Here is a 16,068-nt window from a genome sequence, read left to right on the forward strand (position 1 = left end):
GATCACTCCGGAATTTCTCATCTTGTGTTCTACCCTCTTCTTGCTACCCCTTTTCATTTCTGTCCTATCCTCCCTTTTCCAATCTGTAATCTGGTCAAAATATATAAACACAACAATGCATGCCCCAAAAGGGTTTATACACTGAAATTCCGATTTCTGTACTCATATGATATATGGCATTTGGACACTTGACCAGAGGGAAATAATATTTCCCATCCTGTGGCAAAACTGAAGAAAATTCCTATGCATGTCAATAAGCAATTCTGACATAAATAAAAGGAAGGTAAGAGGATGCTGTTATCTGCAACTGCTTCCATCGCTCAACACATTATTGCTGAAAAGAGTCCATTTCAGTACACTGAGTACAGAGTGCTAATCTCCTGAGTGTGGCATTTTGTGTTATATTTTTCTTTTCAGCCTGCCCCTGTCTTCCATTTCACTGAAATATATTTTTATGCCTTTACAATGAGTTCTTTAAGGGCAAACCTGGCTATCTTACTGGCACATTCCCTGTGAAATATTACTTGGAATGTGTAGGGTAATGCTCCATCTAAGGAATATTAGTGACATAGTCATGTCTTGTCTGTAACAGTACTCATTTAGCTATCCCTCTGTTATATCACCAACTAAATGTGTTATAATGTTTAATTGCCTAGACTCTGACTCATGTAACTGCACTGTACCTACTGCATGAAGTGTTTCACACACATACATGTATGCTGAAAATTATATGTACTGAATGTTTTCATTTATATACCCTGTATAGCATGTATACCGTCTTAGACGTGAGCATGTTTACTGTATGTACTGTCTCACAAATATTTGTAAGCTGCTAACAATATGTACCAAATGTCTTCATTTATATATTTTGTATAGTATGTGTACTGCCTTAGATGTGGAGCTTTTCTCCCTGGGCCTCCACTGAAAATGGGTACTTCTGGCCTAGTGGACCATCCTGGTAAACAAATGCAAATAAATAAATAATAAATAAGTCTTGAAATCCAAGAATGAATGTACAAATACTGTTAATTGAATGCCTTTAATCAACCTTATGAATGATTGCTACTGTGACAATGTAATGGATGATGTGTTGTGTGCAATGTTATTTATACTGTGTTATAAACAATGCAAATTTCCCACATTTCACTTCTTGTACTGCAACACCTTCGTTAAATTTACTAATACAATACTATGGAGAATGACAGTAATAAATTCTGACGTTCTAGTACTTTCAGTTTTATTTTACTTAATTATCAGTCTGCAAATGGTATACATTTATCTGATATGCCTCACTTAAGATCCCATTCTGTCAGCCTTAGTTGCAACTCTGGATAATTAATTATGTAGAATATAATTATTAAAAGAATGGAGTACATTGAGTTGTATCTTTCCCTGTTTCCCACCTCCACCCTACTCAATCCCTGTGTCATCTAGTTATAGGTTTCATGGCCTCACATGATACTATACTGATCTTGAGCATATCACTTGGACAAGCGTGGTTTCTATTCCAGTGATGTGTACCTAGCATTAACCTTAGGAAAACATTTGGATTTTCTGAGGTGCAGCATGTCCATTAATTCTGGGTTGGACATGGCTTTATACGTCAGGCACAGATCGCCTCTGAGCAGGCGGTATGCCACTGAGTAGAGCTGGAGTTTCTTTAATCGGGCAGCATATGGCATCTGTTTGAGACCTTTGATCCTCTTGGTGAGGTACTATTGGGGTCTTTCCAGTTGCTGCAGGTGTCTGGTAAGGTACATCCCAAAAGGGGCATTGTACTCAATTATGGGCCTGATGAGGGATGAGTAAAGAGGCACGATGACCTCTCCTGATCTAGATGTGGATCCCTTCATGATTAGGTGGGCTATATAAAATGTTTTTCTAACCACTTTGGCCACGTGGTTGTCAAATGAGAGATTGCTATCAACTTGGGTCCCCAGGTCCCTAATTACTTCTTTTGTACTAAATGGATTACCACCTATGTGGTAATTTGTGGGCAATTTGTTTTTGCCAAAGGGGATGACTATACACTTTTTGGCATTTAGCTTGAGGCCATGGCTCTGGCACCAGTTGTCTGTTTCTATGAGGCCCTTTTGGAAGATGCTTGTGTCGGCTGGAGAGTCGATTATGGCGCCCAGTTTGCAGTCATCTGCGAACTTGGTCAGCCACAGTCCTTCCATGTTGGCCTGTACCTCTGAGAAATATATACCAAGCAAGAGAGGTCCTAGGACTGAGCCTTGTGGGATGCCACTTGTAACTGGTTTGGAGTCTGACATGGCTCCAGCAATTCTAACCATGTGGGTTCTGTCCTTGAGCCAGTTTGCAACCCATCTAGTGACATATGGGTTTATATTTAAGCTGGTGAGCTTATCTATAATGCCCGAGTGGGGTATTGTATCGAAGGCTTTTGCGAGGTCCAGGTAGGCTGTGTGGACCACCTTCCCCTCCTCAATGGCCTTGGTGACTGTTTCAAAGAAATCAACTAGGTTTAAGAGGCAGGATCTGCCCTTAACAAAGCCGAACTGGGTAGGATCAAGTGTCTGTAGGTCCCCAGTATCTTTATTTATGAGGCCCATGATGATTCTTTCCATAGCTTTGCAGACCAAGCTAGTCAGGCTTATGGGGCGATAGTTTCCAGGATCCATTGAGGCACCACCTTTGTGGAGAGGGACCACTGTTTCTGTACGCCACTCTTTGGGTACATATCCTGTAGTAAGGCTGAGATTGAACTGTAGTTTTATGTTTGGGTTTAGCTCTTCTTGGAGTTCATGTAGGACGCAGCCCGGGACACCGTTTGGTCCCATTGATGCTGTGTTTTCTGCTTTGGAGAGGGCGGCTCTTACCTGAGCATCTGAGATGTCGGGGGGCAGCACTCTGCTGGGATAGATATTTGCCCTTTTGGTGGGGGGGGGGGAGTTTGCGCTGAACCTGTCAGCTATGATGTTGGCAATGTCTGTGGGTTTGGTGTATTTTTTGTCATTTTGGACTAATTCTGAGCATATCTGGGAATTCCCACCCAGGTTCCTAACATAACTAAAGAAAGCCTTGTGATTATCCTTAGTGTCCTGTGCAATTTTTCTCTCAAAGCTGGCCTTAGATGATTTTATGAGTGCCCGTAGTTTTTTGCTAATACTGATCAGAAATGCCTTCCCTTTTTGGGATTTTGCTCTATCATGTAGTAGCTTCCTCCTTCTATTGTATAGTTTGTTTATGGCTGGGGTCCACCAGACAAGACGTCTGCCTTTGGAGGATTGGGTCTTGGTTTTCTTTGGGATTGCACGATCCATGCATTCCTGAAGGTGTTCATAGAATGCGTTTATAAAGGATTCTGCGGTTTGGGCCGTATTTCCCACAGGCCCGGGGGCTTTGAAGGATTCCACCTCGGTTTTGAGGAGTGTGAAATTTGCTTTAGAGAAGTTTTTCACTGTGGTTTTCAGGGCAGGGGGTGGAGTCGGGATGTGAATATCCAGTGAGATTAGTTTATGGTCTGATGTTACCAGTGAGGGATACACTTCTGGTCTGGAGCATAGAGTCCCCATGTTGGTGATCAGGTCCAGTATGTTTTCCCCTCTTGTGGGAGTAGTAACAAGTTGCTCCATAGCATTTGAGTTTATAAATTCTAGGAACATTTGGGCTAGGGTGTTGGAGCTAGAGTAATCCCAGTCTATGTTTGGGTAGTTGAAGTTGCCTAATATAATGGTGTTTGGAGAGACATTCATATTTTCCAGTATTCTCAGGAAGGCAGAGTGGGGATTCCTGGGTTTGGGAGGGTGGTCTGTAGCAGGCTATAAACTAGAAGGCAGTTTTACCCACTGTTAGTTGCACATGGATAGTCTCTGATGCTTCGTGCTGTGCCACCAACCTGGAGGTGTGGGTATCTTTGACGAATATTGATACTCCCCCTCCTTTTGTGGTTTGGTCCAAGTTTTGGGGCTGAAAAGCATGGTATGAGGTATAACCTGGTAGTGCTGGGGTGCTCTTGGAAGCCTTGAACCAGGTTTCTGTTACTGCACAGATATCAATGTTCTCCATGCTAAGGAGAGTTTTGAGTGCGTGCATCTTGAGGTTTAGACTTCTGGCATTGAGTAGCATTACTCTTAGTTTCTTATCCCTTGTGATACCTATGGAGGTGGGTTTGTCTTTTGAGCCTTGCCTAAAAAAGGCACTATGGGGGTAGCAAGAGCCTTTGCCAATATCCGAAAGCCCAGGGGTGACAGGTGCAAGCTGTCCCTAGCGAAGCATCGTGGCTTGTCAAGCATGTCATCCCAGGCTGGCAGGCATTGGATCCCCTTTGAATGACACCAATACTTAAGCCAATTGTTGAAATTGATCATCTTGTCTTCATATTGTGGCATCATCCTTGGTGAGGGTAAGATGCTACTCAAGGTCATGGTCATACCGGCCTGGGCTACATGCTCAGAGAGCTCCTCTATGTCTCTTTTCATGTAGTCCAGGGCGGTACATCTCAGGTCATTCACACCAGCATGGACAATGACTGAGTCATATTTGTACTTGTCTTGGAGTGACCTGAGTGCTTGTGTTATGTGGCGGATCCTAGTGCCCGACAGGCAACTCACCGTGGCCTTAAACTTGTTCAGCCTGGTGAGCAGAACATCAGTGTGCCTGACAATAGCGTCACCTATTACAAGTGTATCAGGTGTGTTGTTTAGCCTTAAGGGCTGTGACTGTTCGGCACACTGGCTTTGTGAGCTATGTGTTGCACGTGTTTTGTTTTGGGGTAGCGGTTGCTTGGGTGTCTGCTTTGGAGGTCTCTGCTGCTTAGGCAGATTTTTATTTTGAGCCTCTGAGTATGTTTTTGTGTGTTTATGTGTTTGGTTTGCTGTTGTGGTAGGTCTATGTGAGACTGGAATTGTAGTGAGTGTGGTTTCCTTCTCCTCCTGACTGGTTTCACCAGTGCTGAGTTGAGAGAGCTTAGCCTCCAGTATGGCTATATGGTCGCATCTCTCACATGTGTTGGAATTTGTTGGGAGGAGGAGAGGGTTGTCTGTGTACATGAGGCAGTTGTAACATTGCCTCAAGATTCCCAGATTCACCAGCTGGACCGGAGTGGAGATTGACAACTGACCTTTGGACATGCTAGAATAGTATTGGGAATTCCTTTATAATTGAAAAAAAAAGGGCCAATGGGGAACGAGGTACTCAAGGGGAGTTTGTGAGGTGTAGTGCTTTTAATATTTTAGTGCTGACTTATATAATTGCTTTAGTGAGCAGGTGCCAGGTAACTTAAATGCAATGTGTTACAGGTAACTTAAATGCAAAAACAACAAACAGTAACTTTCTTTCATGTGAAACAAGGAAATAAGTACAGTAAGCAATGCAGATATCACTAGGGATCCGCAGAAGCACTGAAAAGCCACGTTTTAGGTGGAATTAGCATTTCAGGGAAATAACAAGCAAATAAACAACAAGCATACAAATAAAGCTAGATTCAGCAGGCCTGGATCTAGTCTATGCTACTGCAAACAAGGTGTACCAATTTCAGTAAGAAACAGTTCAAATATGCAGGCACTATAAGCCTTTAACCAGAAATTCCCAGATTAGAAGGGCAGAGTCCAGCCTCTCCTCCCACAAGAGTGCAGACCATGAACCTTCTTAATGTAAAATAACTGGCCTGAAGCCCAAGTGCTTAAACCAGAACTAATACACTTTTAGAATAACAGACACTGAGCCCTCAATCAGCCATTCACAACTTAGAAGGATGTAAGCTACCTGTCCTGCCACCACAGTGCAGGCCACAAACCTTCCTAATGTAAAACAACTGGTCTGAAGCCCAAGTGCTTAATCCAAAAGACTTAGAATGATATCTACACTTTAATCAAGTTACTACCAAGCAGTAATAAATACAACTGAATACTTTAAAGAATGCCTGGATTAGTGCTCAAGTTACACAAACAAAGCTAGATTCAGCAGAACTGGATCTAGTCTATGCTACAGCAAACAAGGTGTACCAATTTCAGTAAGAAGGAGTTCAAATATGCAGGCACTATAAGCCTTTAACCAGAAATTCCCAGCTCAGAAGGGCAGAGTCCAGCCTCTCCTCCCACAAGAGTGCAGACCACGAACCCTTTTAATGTAAAATAACTGGCCTGAAGCCCAAGTGCTTAAACCAGAATTAATACACTTTTAGAATAACAGACACTGAGCCCTCAATCAGCAGTTCCCAACTTAGAAGGATGTAAGCTACCTGTTCTGCCACTACAGTGCAGACCTCAAACCTTCTTAATGTAAAACAACTGGCCTGAAGCCCAAGTGCTTAAACCAGAATTAATACACTTTTAGAATAACAGACACTGAGCCCTCAGTCAGCAGTTCCCAACTTAGAAGGATGTAAGCTACCTGTCCTGCCACCACAGTGCAGGCCACAAACTTTCCTAATGTAAAACAACTGGTCTGAAGCCCAAGTGCTTAATCCAAAAGACTTAGAATAATAGCTGCACTTTAATCAAGTTACTACCAAGCAGTAATAAATACAACTGAATACTTTAAAGAATGCCTGGATTAGTGTTCAAGTTATACAAACAAAGCTAGATTCAGCAGGCCTGGATCTAGTCTATGCTACAGCAAACAAGGTGTACGGATTTCAGTAAGAAGCAGTTTAAATATGCAGGCATTATAAGCCTTTAACCAGAAATTTCCAGCTAGAAGAGCAGAGTCCAGCCTCTCCTCCCACAAGAGTGCAGACCATGAGCCCTTTTATTGTAAAATAACTGGCCTGAAGCCCAAGTGCTTAAAACAGAATTAATACACTTTTAGAATAACAGACACTGAGCCCTCAATCAGCAGTTCCCAACTTAGAAGGATGTAAGCTACCTGTCCTGCCACTACAGTGCAGACCACAAACCTTCCTAATGTAAAACAACTGGTCTGAAGCCCAAGTGCTTAAACTAAAAGGCTTAGAATGAGTTACACCAAGCAGTAATAAATACAATTGAGTACTTTTAAGATGACGCAAAAGCAAAATAAAGTAGGAAGAAACACAAATACAGTAAAAGCAGATATTTTTTTTTTTTTGAGTGAGCAAATGAGATGGGCCCAGGAGTTACAGGACAGAAACAAGTGCAAATGCAGGCCTTCAAATCAGAAAGTTGAGAGAGATGGAAGACTGCCCAAACGGCCAATAACTACAAATTCTGGGCCAGAACCACTCCTTATGTGATAGACAGGTTACCCAGTGCTTACCACTCCCATTGATAAGCTAGAAGGCTTCTCTCCAACACAGAAAGGCTTGGGGGCTCAGAAGCTTACAAATAGTCCTGGATACAGCAAATTTGTATCTGGAACACTATTTACAGGAAAGGTAGGAAACATGCTTACAATTTTTTTTTCAGAAAAGTAGCAAAAACAGTAGTAAAAACAATTCACATGCAGTGCAAGCTGGCACACTTGAGTATGTAGCAATATTAGTCCACACACAGTTTGAAAAAATGTAACTGTATCTCATTTCTACTTACTGCAATTCATTACTGTTTAACTGCATTTTATTGCTCTTTATTATGGTTTAATCTTTTTTTCATACTGTGAGTTCTGTTTTTGTCTGTAAGTGGTTAATCTGTACTTTTCTGTGAGTTGTACTGTGTTCTTAACCCTTAAATTAAGCAGCATAGTCTGGATACAGGTTTGCTGCATCCAGAGCTGTTTATTTTCCCTTCTGTGTTTCTGGCAGCCATCTTGTGTTTAACTTTTGTGTTTCTGGCAGCCATGTTGTGTTGGTAGGGGCCTAACTTGTTCTGCTAATGAGTGGAGCAGGGCTGCCTGGATCTTGTCTGGCACAAGCTGATTGGTAATGGAAGCAGGGGCTAGAGCAGGATTGGCTAGATTTCTGTGTCACTAGACTCTTCTATTTTTTGTGGTATTTAAGCCCCATGATTGAGCTGGTTTGGAGTTACTTGAACCAGGCTAGGCTGAGGTGCATCATCTCTGGGATGTTTTATAAAATTCCTGAGAGTCCAAGAGCAATCTAAGTGCTTTTTCATTTATTTTCACGTGTTTTATTGCATTTGCACTTGCCTACCATTTTTATCTGTGCCTTATAGCTAATTTATCACATTTGCACTGTTTTAAAGCAATTTACTGATTAACTGCATTTCATTACTCAACAAACTCTCCTCACCAACACGAACTGGTAACCAAGCCAATGGAGATGAAAGTCCAGTAAAATGCTTTATTCCAAACCAACAGCAACAGTACAGTTAAGCGCTTTCATCCATTAGGACATCATAAGAACTGAAAGCACAGCCCAATCAATCAGTTTAAATAATACTTAGAAACAATCACATGACTCGTAAACACTTAATTAAAAAAAACTCTATAAAAACTCTTTAAAAAACTAGTTATATATTTAAAAATAAAATACATTAGTGTTAAATCCTAAAAGATAAGTATTTAATTTAAACTAAATTAGCATTCCAAACTTTTCAAGTGCAAAATAGATGAAATGGAGCAAGTATCATTTAGCCCAGGCTCCACTAGGGAATTAAGCATACATTGCCATTTTAACTCCCTAACTTAACAAATGTTCCTCCAAAATTCTCCCCCTGTCATCCCTCTTAAGTTGTTCAAAAACAAAATACCCAAATTTGTGACCAGGGTTTTTTTTCAACATGCTTGAACAATCAATTTGTGTCTTTCTTATTAATAATATCTCTTTCATGTTCATAAATCCTATCTCTCACCCATCTGATAGTTTTACCTATGTAATAGGTAGAACAATATAAACAACTGGCAACTTAGATAGCCCATTTTGTATTACAATTATATTTCTCCTTGACTGAAACCTTTTGTCCATTTAGAAAAAAACTGTCAGACCTACCAGTATACAAGGACATATTTTATAACACCTGCACTTAAACACACCTTGTAAACCAGAGGAACTAAATCTACTACCACTAGTCTGCTGTTTTTTCTCTAACAACTGTTTCATACTTGAATCTTTCCTATAGACCACTACCGGTCTATCACCCAGTATTCTACCCAGTTGGGAATTAATAGAAGTCAATAGCCAGTTACATCTTAGTGCATGAATTATATCAGGACTATCCAAGGAATAAGTGCAAATAAAGGACCTATTGTAATTATTACCATTAGCCTTCTGTATTTCCAATCTTCCATGGGGTACATTAGAGACCAAACCACCAGTCTCAGAACATCTATATTGTAATCCTTTACTGTTGGAAAGTAACAAAGGAAAGCAGAAGCCACTTTTTCTTTTAATAGCTAGTTCATCAAATATGGGTCTTAAAAAATCCATGGGATACCCACGCTTGATGAATATATCCAAAAGGACCCGACATTCCTCATCGAAGGAATCATTCTCAGAAATCATCCTGGCCAATCTAACCAACTGGCCTTTTACCACTGATTTTTTTCTGATAGTATCGGTGGTAGCTCTCAAAATGTATATAACTATTGGAAAAAGTGGTCTTTCGAAAAATATTAGATACAAAACACTTTTTTGCGTAATCTTGGTAATAGTCACATCCAAAAATGAAATACTCACTTCACTACAAACATGTACAAATCTCAAAAATTAAACAGTGGAATTTATATATTGAAAAAAACTGTTAAGGCTATCCCCACTATCTTTCCAGACAATAAAAAAAAAAACGTCCAGAAATCAGGTGTAGAAGGCAAATCCAGAACTAAAAGGGGAATCAAAGACAAAATGTTTTTCCCAAAAGCTCATAACTAAATTTGCAAAATGGGGGCACACGCTGCCCCCATTGCTACCCCCTTAATTTGTTTAAACAATTGTCCTTCAAAAAAACAAAAAATTGTTAACCAGGACCATTTCCATAAGGGCACTTATTGTATTAATACGGTCTTGGGACAAGATTCCAATTTCCCCTAAAATATCCTCAAACCATCTGAGCTCCATATCATGGGGAATAACCAAATATAAGTCACAGACATCAATAGTAACTAAAATATAGTCATTCTGAAAAGAGATATTCCCTAATTTCATTAAAAAATCCCATGAGTCTTTACAAATCTGAGAAATGGACCCAACAGAAGCTTTTAACCAATGGTCTATGAACTTAGCAAAATAATATGTTTTACACCTGTTGCCATCCACAGTAGGTCTTAGGGGAGGGTTTTGTATATCCTTATGGATTTTTGGGATCCCGAATATACCTGCTACCATGGGCCACTTATTGTACAAAAAATCATACTCATCCAGATCAATCTTTCCCTGAAATAACATGTCTAATAACTGTACATCAATTTTTGCATAGGCAATATTGTTTGTTTCTTGAAATGTCTTGATAAGTATTAGATAATAGCAGTTCATTCATTCTATTGTTGTAATCTACTAGGTCCATGATAACAACCCCTCCACCTTTATCGGGTTTCATGATACGAAGAGATATGTCATGCATAAATTCAAACAGCAAATGCATCTCTATATCACTGAAATTAGTATAACCCTTCCCTGGTTGTTGAATAATATTCCTAAAATCATTAGCACAAACTTGTTCATATGACAATAAAGCACCATGAATAGGGGGGTTAAATTTATTAGATTTCATTAAAACATTGCTAGAAACCACATTGGTATCATTAGTTGAATCTCCACAAAACAAAACAGCTAAATTAAGCTTACGAATAAAATGTTTCAAGTCAATCAGAGTTTGATCTATTCCTGCTCTATTAGCAGGAATAAACCCAAACCCTTTGGCCAACAAGTCGGCATGTTCAACTGAAAAGTCCTTATGTGAAAAGTTAAAGATGGTGAAGTCCTTACTGGAATTCAGTACTTTTTTCACAATGTTATTGGCATTAATTTCGGCAAAACTGCCACTTAACAGCTCTACCGTTTCTGTCTCAGGCCATTCTTCTTGTTGAATCCTGCCTTCGGTCTCTTTTTAAATATATAACTAGTTTTTTAAAAAGTTTTTATAGAGTTTTTTTTAATTGATTAAGTGTTTTCGAGTCATGTGATTGTTTCTAACTATTATTTAAACTGATTGATTGGGCTGTGCTTTCAATTCTGATGATGTCCTAATGGATGAAAGTGCTTAATGTACTGTTGCGGTTGGTTTGGAATAAAGCATTTTACTGGACTTTTGTCTCCCTTGGCTTGCATTTCATTACTGTTTAGCTATATTTCACTGTCATTTACAGCAATTCATTACTGTTTAACTGCATTTTATTGCAATTCATTGCTGTTTAACTGCATTTTATTGCATTTCATTGCTGTTTAATTGTAATTTTTCATATTGTGAGCTCTGTTCATGTTAGGAAATGGTTAATCTGTGCTTTTCTGTGATATTTACTGTGTTCTTAACCCTTAAATTGAGTAGCATAGTTTGGATACAGGTTTGCTGCATCCAGAGCTGTTTGTTTTTGCCTTCTATGTCTCTGTCAGCCATCTTGTGTTTGCCTTCTGTGTTTCTGGAAGCCATGTTGTATTAGTAGGCACCTATCTTCTCTGCTAGTGAGAGTAGCAGGGCTGGCTGGACCTTGTCTGGCACAGGTTGATTGGTAAAGAGAGTAGCGGCTAGCAGGATTGGCTAGATTTTTGTATTACTAGAATCATTTTTTTGTTTGAGCTGGTTTGGGCTTGTTTGAAATTTGCACACTACAACTGTGCTGCACTGTTTTTAACCCATTGCAAGGTATTCCAGCTACAAATGTTCCCTTAGTAGCACATATGTGATCACCTAGTAGTGCTGATCTTAGACCTTCCACCCTTTACCCCCTTAGCCCTCTCTGGCCCCTCTCCCTCAGATTCTGACAAATATGGATAGAAATTTTCTTATGGTTTCTCCTGCCAGTCTGGTTGATATGGGCATCCTGAGACAGTGTAGCAACTGCCTTATATACATGGACAACCTTCTACTACTACCACCTAGGAACACAATTTGTGAGAGATGCAATTACATTAAGAACCTAGAGTCTATCCTCTCTCCCTCACAAGCCAATATATATGGCACTGAGAAGGATGTCAAAACAAACACCAAACATCAAATACCACCCACACCTACACAACACATACCCACATATGTGGAGGTCATCAACAAAAACATACCCAAACAAAAGAGACTTCTGGGGCAAAAACACATGTGAACTCCACAGCCCACTACACAACATATCACACATAGTTCACACACCTGTGTCTCACAGCCACTAAGGCTTAACCATAAACCCAACATATTAGTCATAGGAGACTCCATTGTGAGACACACACATGTGCCCCTCAACAGGCTGGATAAGGAGAAAGTCATGGTTAGTTATTTGTCAGGTGCCAGAATCCACCATATCACACGTGCACTCAAGTCTCTCAACAACAAGTACTGTTATGACTCTGCCATAGTCCACGTTGGCGTGAATGACTGGAGACGTACCTCCCTGGACTATATGAAGAGAGACATGATCGAGGTCACTGAATATGTGTCCCAGGCAGTTATGTCACCAGCCTTAAGCAGCATTCTGCCATCAACCAGAACGATGCCTCAATACAAACAGAAAATGTTTGACTGTAACAATTGGCTTAGTTTCTGGTGCCATTCCAAGTGGATCCAGTACCTGACAGCCTGGAAAGACATGATCGACAGACCAGAAAATTTTGGCAGAGATGGCCTGCATTTGTCTCCTTTGGACGTCTGGCTTCTGGAAAGGCTCATGCCTCTCCCATAGTGCCTTTTTTAGGCAATGCCATTAGGTCAAAACTACCAACATGAAAATGTCATCAAAATGCAAATTAAGGGTCACACTGCTAGATGCTAGGAGTCTAAACATGAAACTGTACTCATTGCAGGTGCTGACATTTGTGCAGTCACGGAAGCCTGGTTCAAAGCTGCAGACAGCACCTCAGCCATAACAGGTCACTCATCCTATCATACATTCAGACCCCAAACCATGGGCAGCAAAGTAAAAGGGGCTGGAAATTCAATATATATTAAAGACATACACACTCCAGGCTGGTCAAACAGTATGATGTACAGGAGACACTCCAGGTGCAGTTAATCATTGACAAGACCCCTATTCAAGTCATAGCTATCTACAGGCCCCCAACTTTGACTCAAGATGCCCACTTCAGCTATCTGAACCTCTTCAAATCAATCAAGATTCAACCCTTTACCCTGATCCCCGGCAACTTTAACTATCCAACCACAGATTGGAAGAACTACTCATGCCAAAACACAAATGCCCAGAGATTCCTTGATTTTGTCAGTGCTAATGCCTTGGACCAGTTGGCTGCTACCCCCACAAGAGGTGATAATATCTTGGACTTGGTGTTAACCATCATGAATAATCACTGCAGCATCCCTACAGTGTCATCCTCCCTGGTAAGATCTGACTCAAAGCAGTCACTTTCAAAGTCACTATCTCTCCTGATGCCCCCCCACCCCCCAAGCTAGGGTCAAACATAAAAAACTTTTCCAAAGCTAATTACATCCTCCTGAGGGAAGGTATAAACAGCTTCACAGCCCCCTCCTCCTCCTTAGGAACTGACACAAATGTCCAAACCTACACCAAAGTACTATATGAGCATTTATATAGCTGCATAGAATCAGGAATACCCAACAGGACAAAATCATCCTCCTCAAGGAAGAGTAAGCCTGTCTGGTGGACATCTGCAATAAATAAACTCTATAATAAATGGAAAGAATTGTTGTCCAGGACCAAGAAGGAGCATGAGCCTAATTGGAAGCAATCTCTCCTTTGCCTAAACAAGCAAATAAGAGCACTAGTGAAATCCTCCAAACCAAACTTCGAGTCCAAACTGGGCACATCTACTAAAGACAGTCATAAGGCTTTCTTCACGTATGTCTGCAGTCAAAAAGAAGCACTCAGATCTGCTCAGAACTGGTGGTCAAGGACACCACATACACAAATGCTGTAGATATAGCCAACCTGCTAGCAGACAGGTTCATTGAAAACTTTACCCCTCTGTCCCCCCATCAATAAATTAGGACATCCCAAGCACCTGCCCTCTCCCCTTATCTCTCTGGAGCAAATTATCACTGCCCCCTCAAAGGCAAAAAATACAGCCTCCATGGGAACAATAACATCCCAGGCTGCATCCTACATGAACTCAGACAGGAACATGCAGCACCATTAGGCACCCTGTTCAACCAAAACCTAAGTACTGGCTTCATGTCAGCCGAGTGGAGGACAGCCACTGTCATCCATTTGCACAAAGGTGGAGCGATCCAGGAAATTATGGACCCATCAGCCTAGCTATCTTGATCTGCAAGGCCATGGAATGGGTTATCAAGGACCTCATTAACAAGGACATTGACAACCTCCAAACATTTGATCCCACACAGTTTGGTTTCATCAAGGGGAGGTCATGCCTGTTAAATTTGGTCGATGTCTTTGAGACAGTCACCAAAGCCATGGACGAGGGGAAGATGGTACACACAGCCTATCTTGACCTGGTCAAAGCCTTTGATACTGTTCCCCATTCAGGTATAATAGATGAACTCTCTCAACTAGGCATCAATCTGTATATTACCAGATGGGTAGCAAGCTGGCTCACTCATAGTACCCGCATAGTCAGAATAGGGGAATCCACCTCAAGCAGTAGACCTGTAATGAGCGGTGTACCCCAGGGATCAGTCTTGGGGCCTCTGTTGTTTTGGGATATACTTTTCTGAGGTGCAGGCTAAAACCAGTGGACTATGGCTGACCACGTTTACAGATGACTGCAACCTGGGTGCTGTCATCACTTCCCCTAGTGATGTGGACATCATCCAAGAGTGTTCACCCAAACAAATGACTGGTGCCAGAAACATGGCCTCAAACTGAATGCCAAACATCATCATCCCCTTTGGGGAGAGTGACATCCCCACAAATTATCACATTAATAACAAGGTCTTAAGGACGCAATCAGTCGTGAGGGACCCGGGCACCCAGGTTGATAGCAAACTGACTTTTGACCATCATATTGCCTCCGTTGTGTGGAAAGCTTTCTACATGGCCCACCTCATTATGAAGGGTATCTCATCCAGGAACAAGGAGGTCACAACATCCCTGTATTATTCCCTTATAAGACCCATTATTGAGTACAATGACCCTTTTGGCATGTACCTCACAAAGCACATGCAACAGCTGGAGAGGCCACAGAAGTTACTCACCAGGAGAATCCAGGGCCTCAAACATTTACCCTAAACAGAAAGGCTAAAAGCCCTGTCCCATACAGACTCCTCAGAGGTGACCTCTGTCTGGGATACAAAGGAATCTCAGACCGCGTCGTGATGGGACTGCTGCATATCCACAAGTCAAGCTTCACTTGAGTAACCCACACGAATGACCTCAACCTGGTCTGTGACATCAATAGGACTTGTTGGTGGGACAGATTTGTGTTGCAGAGGCTGTCCCTTTTTGTGGAATAGACTCCCTTTCCATGTCATGCAGATTTCCTCATTAACCTTTTTGAGCAGAACCTGGATAACTGGATGGGGAACAGAAAATAATCCCCTGGGATTCCACCTGTGTCCCTGCTGGACAGGGGCATTGGGTGCTGACTTGTTGGAACATGGGCTAAATTCTTGGTTAGGCTTGTAAGGGCCTCAGGACCAATAGCCTAGTAACTTCCTATGATCCTATGATTTGTTAGACTTGAGTTCAAAAATGGGAATATGGTGTATCTTATTGCAGATGTGAGTGAAGTATTTTTTCCAAATTAACCTGAGAGAGAAATGGAAAAAATGGATTAAATACAACAAATAACAACGATTTTGTTATGCTAGGATGTACAGTTTACTGAAGACAATGTTATGTTGTGATATATACATTGTTAGTATTAAATCAGTCTCATACCCTTTCATTCTTCCCTCTTTCACAGACATCCATCATGCTTAATAGTCCTCTCTTTTGTCTCAACACTGACTGGTAGCAGAGCTCTGTCTTCAGTGAGTGTCACCTCCAGCCTTGTGTCCCAGTATCTGTCTGTCCCTTCTCTGCTCTTTTACTACTACCTTTAACTATCTTCTCTGAGACATTATTTTTATCTGCATGCACCACAATGTGCTTCAAACTGTCTCCCTTGATGATGTCCCCTTCTGTGTTCTGCTAAATCTAATCTATGTAATCATTTCA

Source organism: Protopterus annectens, chromosome 7.part1 (genome assembly GCF_019279795.1).
Source record: "Protopterus annectens isolate FY-2018-M chromosome 7.part1, PAN1.0, whole genome shotgun sequence".
In the NCBI taxonomy this organism is placed as follows: Eukaryota; Metazoa; Chordata; order Ceratodontiformes; family Protopteridae; genus Protopterus; species Protopterus annectens.